This window comes from Lathyrus oleraceus, chromosome 4 (assembly GCF_024323335.1).
Source record: "Lathyrus oleraceus cultivar Zhongwan6 chromosome 4, CAAS_Psat_ZW6_1.0, whole genome shotgun sequence".
Lineage (NCBI taxonomy): Eukaryota > Viridiplantae > Streptophyta > Magnoliopsida > Fabales > Fabaceae > Lathyrus > Lathyrus oleraceus.
Window position 1 is genome coordinate 112044166 of NC_066582.1, and position 6870 is coordinate 112051035.

The 6870-nt window shown below is 37.1% G+C and overlaps 1 long non-coding RNA gene across 3 annotated transcripts; it reads right to left on the reverse strand.

The window, feature by feature from the left end:
* Positions 1-2458: 2458 nt before the first annotated feature.
* LOC127073837 (uncharacterized) lies at positions 2459-5328 on the reverse strand. Of its 3 annotated transcripts, none has more exons than XR_007785879.1 (4): positions 4287-5328; positions 3904-4131; positions 3499-3767; positions 2459-3403 (listed from the first exon to the last, which is right to left on the reverse strand). It is a non-coding gene; the product is annotated as an uncharacterized LOC127073837 (long non-coding RNA). The 3 variants fall into 3 exon arrangements; XR_007785878.1 differs by lacking the exon at positions 4287-5328 and having other exon boundaries at positions 3499-3575; positions 3697-3767; positions 3904-4278; XR_007785877.1 differs by lacking the exon at positions 4287-5328 and having other exon boundaries at positions 3904-4278.
* Positions 5329-6870: the final 1542 nt, after the last annotated feature.

Here is a 6870-nt window from a genome sequence, read left to right on the forward strand (position 1 = left end):
TTCAAAATTGTAACATCCCATGGAGCTACGCCATTTGTGTGCTACCATCCTTGAATAAAATACAAGTTTTGCCTATCAATCATTGTTAATTGTGTTCTTTTATGTTTTTCTTTGTTATGCAAAGTGTCATTTATTTGTTAATAATGAAATTCTGAAGCTTGAAAAGAATTTGAAATTTAGTGAAAGGAACAAAATTACTTTGATATATGTGAAAATCAAGAGAAAATCATTTGTTTTTCCGAAAGTCTCAAGATTGCATAAACACTCCTAGATCACCAACAAAAATCTCCATGGAACACAACTTATTAATCCTCTGGAAGGATGGACCTTTGGTTATTTATAACTGTCAATCTTGATAGATTCTCCTCTGGATACGCCTGTTAATTGTACGGGTTTGAGTTACTGGTGTTGAGGAATCAGAATCTCTATAAACAGTCCCTAATAATTCCCAGTCTGCCTATAGTCAGCATTGCATATCATGATCATGCATATATCATGCATAAAACAAAAATTAAATCATGCATGGTTCAAAATGCACTTTGTACTCATGTGTGTGGCCCCTTCGGTCCCGTTATTGATTGTTATCTCTTGACCCAAAGACCAGTTGTCACTAGTATCGTTTCAAAAGTTCAAATCGCCATTGGCATCTCCAAAATTCAGTCATTACTGGCATTATCATTAAAAATCTAGTGGTTACTGGTATCTCTAAAAAAAATCCCATAGTCCTTGAAATTTATTTCAAGTCCAGTTGTTGCTGGGAAACTCTAGTGTAATAATGAATATTTTACTATTTCCTTTGGTCAAAGTCTAATTGTTGTTGGCACCTACCTGTTAAAAGTTTGGTTGTAATCCATTGCTTATGGTCAAAGTCCAATTGTTGTTGGCACGTACAGAGAGTTTGATTACCCTGTCTTTCTTGATGGTTCCGTGAAAGTCATGTATGACTCATCATCTTGAGGAATTCCCAGAAGCTTGGAGGTTTTTCTTGTTAGAAAACTCTAATGATGTTGGTTTTGTTTGATTTCTTTGTAAAGAATTATCATAGCCTTTTGCGTGGATGATCTACTCATAAGAAGACTCCCGTTTATCTTTGTTTTACATAAATTCCCTGTTAGGAATCTCCAAAATCGTTGATCTGATGAACCTCTTCTGAGAAATCTCCAGAACTATCAGATGTATCCTAAAGTGTCAGGTCATGTATGAACCTGCTGTTGAAAATTCTTTGAATAGTCAAGAGTTGCCAGGCCATGTATGAACCTGTTGTTGAAAATTCTTTGAATGTTCATGTTTTGTCAGGTCATGTATGAACCCGTTGCTGTTGAGCCTTTATTCCAGTATTACCAGGTCATGTCTGAACCTGTTTTGAAGAATCTTTCTCTATGATTATTTCAGTGTTGTCAGGTCATGTATAAACTTGTTGATGCACTCTTTTTGATTTTTCTATTTGTTGTCAAGTCATGTTTGAACTTGCTGCCAGAACCATTCTTGGTATTCCCCAGCATTGTCAGGTCATGTATGAACCTGCTGTTGAGCTTTTATTCCAGTATTACCAGGTCATGTCTGAACCTATTTTTTTTTAAGAACCTTTTTCTTTGATTATTCCAGTATCGTCAAGTCATGTATGAACTTATTGTGGAAATTTCCTCAAAATGTTCAAGTCATTAGTAAGTCATGTGTGAACTTACTGTTGAAATCTCTTGTACTCCAAGTGTCATTTGTCAATTTTCGCCTTGAGTACTCCCCTGTTGTGTGTCTGACTCTTCAATAGGATTGTTATCCCCAGCGGTTTGTTTTACCCTATTGTGTCTGTTTCTCTATGGGCCATCAGAGTTCCCCACAGATTGGTCTGTCCGGTAGCATCTCCTGTTAAGGATTCACCATGTCCCTAACGGATAAATTCAAAAAAATAAAGAATCCTGCATCCATGCATATCATATCATAACATTTACATTTTTCAGGATCAAAATCTGGGTTTCCATAGTCTTTAACCATCCCCCACTGCGATCCGATGAAAAAGTGTTGTTTCATTTTTCTCTGGTGGAGGATGTTTAAATAGGGGCAACTGTCATACCCTGATTTAGGTCCTGAAATTTTTTCCATCAATCATTCATTTTCTTTCCTCCTCATGACCATTTCATCTGGTCATGAATCTATCCACATACACTGATTGTTTAGACATTGCCACTACTTGCCATTCCATGACTATTAGATTTTTACCTCTCTATTTGGCTTTAGATGTTTGATATATTTTGATAGAATCAGTAGGAATGTCATGACTTTCATTCTCATGTCTAAATTCAATCCATGTTTTGTCTCTCTCATAGAACATCATTTTCCCTTTTGATCTTAATTCAAAGAGATTCCATCTATATTCCATCTCATATTTCTATATGTCATATTCAAATTTGCATTCACATTTTTTCATTCACATTGGAAAGCTTCCATTCATTCATACGCATACTCATTCGTGTTTCAGCTACTTCATTCATTTTTATCACATCCATCCACTCACAACCGTCATTTTCATGGCAAGTGATTAATTCATAACCTTAAAACATCATCATATGAATACATGAAAGTCCTAAAACACAAAGAAATGACTTGGTTTTATTACAGAAAGCATCATTTTCTTGCTCATTCACAATGAGCGTTTTGTTCATTTCAAGTCCTAAGAGGTTCTAAACTTGTAACCTTCTACACACTTCAGTGTGTATGCTGCAAGGAGGATTTCCCTCTTAACTATGGTAATGCAAAGTTTTGTACAAAGTCATATAGTGAGGATGATGCGCACTAAAGCCATTACACCAAAAAATAGGAATTGGAATAAAATCACTTAAACCATTAAGCAATTTACACTAAAAAAATAAAAGAAAATGCAATTGAAAAAAGCTGCCAGTGGAAAACAGAAGCAGTAACATCCAACACTGCAAGTAATCCAAAGTTACCAAGTAGTACAACAACACCAGCTAAACGACCCTAGCTGCCACGACAAAACACGAATGAACATATCCAAAACGATGGCTGCAATCAATGCCTTTTAGTACAGCCCAACCTCCCACAAGCGTTGACCAATCTTGGAAATATGTACATGAAATGGAACATGGCAGCTGTTGTTTGCTTCATATTATAAAGCTGCGCTAAGTGTAACCACTGGATTATCCGCACCTTACAATAACCAAAGCTCAATCTCGATATGGTAATGCGTGATTAATGTCTCTTTGCGCTTAGTTGGAAAGGAAGAGCAAAAGACGCGAATCGTTTGCGGCTTTAGGAATGGCACCTGTCTCTGTTTTGAAGAACCCCTGTTGAAACAACTTGGCTCCGGTCTTCATTGATGCTTGTGTTACATGGCCTCACTTTGAATTTCACGTGCATATGTTGTTCATCTTCAAACCGCGTGAGCCTGCAATAGATGGAGTAATAATGCAATTCGGCATATGAATTAGCATGTCTAAGGGAATTCCATATTACTTCACGAATATGGGAAGCATCCTTTACCCGCTTTTCCCTTGCGGCAAGTCCGGACACAAGCCAGCTTGTAGAATCGGAGAATGCTCGAGCATAAAACGCATTTCCTGTTTTTAAATGATAAGAAAATACATCAGCAAGATAATAGCACAAATACAACACTCAACGCCAAAAAACCAACAAAAAGGTAGTGGAGGCACATGAGCGCTCAAGAGCTCATATGCAGACCTTCACGTCTGTATCGTCGCCATCAACACATATTCTTGGCTCCACAAGGGCTTTCTTGCAAGTACTGACCTCTGCAAAGTTGAACAAGAGAACAAGCATGCTAAGGTTAGAAAAGATAATTTTGAACGTGCAGTTTGAACATGAGTTGAATGGAAAGTCTACAGCGGCCTATGAATGCTACCAGAAAGCTATTGATATTGTTTTTACCTGTGATTGCGCGAGAACTAATTCAGTTGATAATCAGGCAGGCTTCAGTCTTTTCTTAGACAGCAGTCATGGATAAATGAAATGCAGCTTTTACAAATCATAATAATCCTCATCCTCTGCAGCATGGTGAACCTTGCACCGTTGTAAATATTGTTTCTTTAGCCGCAAATATTGAAGTTGGGTATGAATCCCAGTTTCGTGGATCTAAAGCATTATGCAATGGCTATTCTGAGAAATTAGACAGTACCAACTCTTACAGTTTGCTTCATGATGAAAGCAATGATCATCACATTGAAAGATTAATTAGTAAAACAATTAATATTGGAAATGATGCTGCCACAACAGATAATGGTAAGAGTAGTATAATTTCAGATATATTGTACCTGGAGTTTGATGCCTGGGATGATTTGGAGAAGCTGTTAAGTGACGGCACCGAAAATCAGAATGGTCCGCTAAAGAAATCTAGTTCTTGGAATGTTCAAACCAATCAATCAAGATTTTCTTTTACAAGACAAGAGGAGTCCAAAATCCAAGCCTTTGATATGAATCCCTCTCATGGTGCCAACCAACAATTACTCAGCTCCCTTTTTATCAAACTGCAAAATCTGAAGCTAATTTGGACTTGCAAGATGTTGTAGCAGTAGCTCGTTCAGCAGCCAGCCTTGCTCAACTCCGTATCAGCGAGCTTACCAAGATGAGAAGCAATGAACATACACCTGACAATAGCTCTGAGAATCCATTTTATGTTGAAGGCAGCAATGAATCTACCACAGAAAAGGATTATTTCATTGAACAAAATGCTGCAAACAACATGATCCTGCGAGCGCCAAACCACACATGTTATATTCCGGTAAATTCGCAGTGGTAAATAGCCTTTTACCGGCGGTAAAAGTCCACAAGCGACCCAAAAGGAATCGAGACAAATTCAAGATGAGAAAGTACAGGGTTCGTGTTATCTTTTTCGAATCAAACACCAAAATAGGGTAGACAAACTGGAGCACCTCAAGCACTCCCAAGTGGGATACCCTTTTGATTGCAGTAAGCCAAATCAAAACCCTAGCAGGGTGAGTATAAAAGGAGGGACGATAACCGTGAATCGGGACCGAAAAAAGAGAGTCGCCTCCTCCACCAGATCGCGACCACGAAAACACCAGAGAATCGATCCAATACGCCGTCAAACCACCGCCAAATATCCAATCTTCTATCATCTTCGTAGATCCGGAAGCGTTACGGTAACCTCATTCTTTTCCTCGATCCATGGTTGAAAAGTTGATCTTGTTTGTTTTGTTTGATTACTGCTCATGAAAATATTAATTGAAAAATGTTTTTTAAAGAAAGAAATCAAGAAGGAAGGAGACCACTTGTTTGTTTTATTTCGCTTGCTGTAATACAATGAGAGAGAAGATGCATTTCACCGTTCCTTTCTTTTCCTTTATTATTTCATGGCATTGTTTTTATTATTTCTTTACTTTTCTTAATGGTTGTGACACATGTCGTCTTGGCACAGGTTAATTTCAAATTTTGAAAGCAAAGGTTTAGTCCATGTTAGAAGTGCACCGCCCCAATTTCGGGATTTGCATTTTTTTTTTATGTTTTTTATTATTTATTATTTTAATTGGAATTGATATTTTGGGCTTGGCCCATTTATACTCTATTTTTTTTCAAATGTTTACACCCCTTGTTTTTTGCTTGTTTATATGTATTCTTGTTTAAATTAGTAATTCAATTAGTCAATTAATTATTGTTTGTGTTGATTACTTGATTATTGGATTTTCATGTGTATCCTCATTCACATGTGGACGTAAAATAATTTTGGTTGTTCTCAGTTATTATTGTGTTTCGATTTGGAAGTTTAAATTCAAGTTGACTTTCGAACATTATGTAGACGCACAAGTTTTGTTGCTCGGCTTCTTGTAGAGTGACTCTTACGTGAATCCACTCTAAGTTAGCTTGGGGAGAAATTCAATCGCTTTCGATTTCAGTTTGTTTCTAGTCACATGGCTTACTCTTGGGATTTCTCACAATGAGCTCTTAAGCAATACCAACTTAATTTTCAATAATTTCAAACCTTTGTACACTAATCATTTTGAGATTTAATCAAAATCTTAAGCAAATTTGGAAGAAAAAGATTACCTGGATGGAATATCCAGTAGTAATCCAGAATATTAGGCCCAAGTTGTAAGTGCTTGTAAGCCCTATGTATTCGTCTTCTCTCCAAACCACTTGTAAATATTCAAACCATTTCCTTAAGCAAATTTGGAAGAAAAAGATTAACTGGATGGAATATCCAGTCGTAATCCCGAATATTAGGCCCAAGTTGTAAGAGCTTGTAAGCCCTATGTATTCGTCTTCTCTTCAAAATACTTGTAAATATTGAAACTTCTTTTCTCAGTAAATTGGAAAGAAACAGACTACCTGGGTGGAATATCCAGACGTAGTCCCGAGTATTAGACCCAAGCTGTAAGAGCTTGCAAGTCACAAGTACTCGTCTTTCAAACTCCAAAATACTTAATTCCTATCTTAACCTCTTTCAATAAAGATGGAAATGGAACATGGTGTATACCGTGCACTCCTGAGATTAAGATTCGAGGTGGATTCCTTGCCTATCTTAGCTCTCGCCGTCATCCAAAATTACCAATGCGGTTTCTTCAAACCCTTTCTCAATCAAACCTCAAAATACTTAATATTTATTAAATACTTTTTCCAGTAAGATGGAAATGGAACATGGTGGATACCACGCACTCCTGAGACTAGGATTCGAGATAGATATCTCGCTCATCCAAGTTCTCGCCATTACTCAAAAATACATCCAACCAATCAAACTTTTTTTCGCCGCCGTGCGATTAATAAAAAACCTTTTCCATAAACAAAAGACATGTTGTCTTGAGATGATGCAAAGCAATGCTTCGGCCACGATTGTTGAGTTGAGATAAGTGACGTTTTTCCGAATATTGATTTGTAAATCCA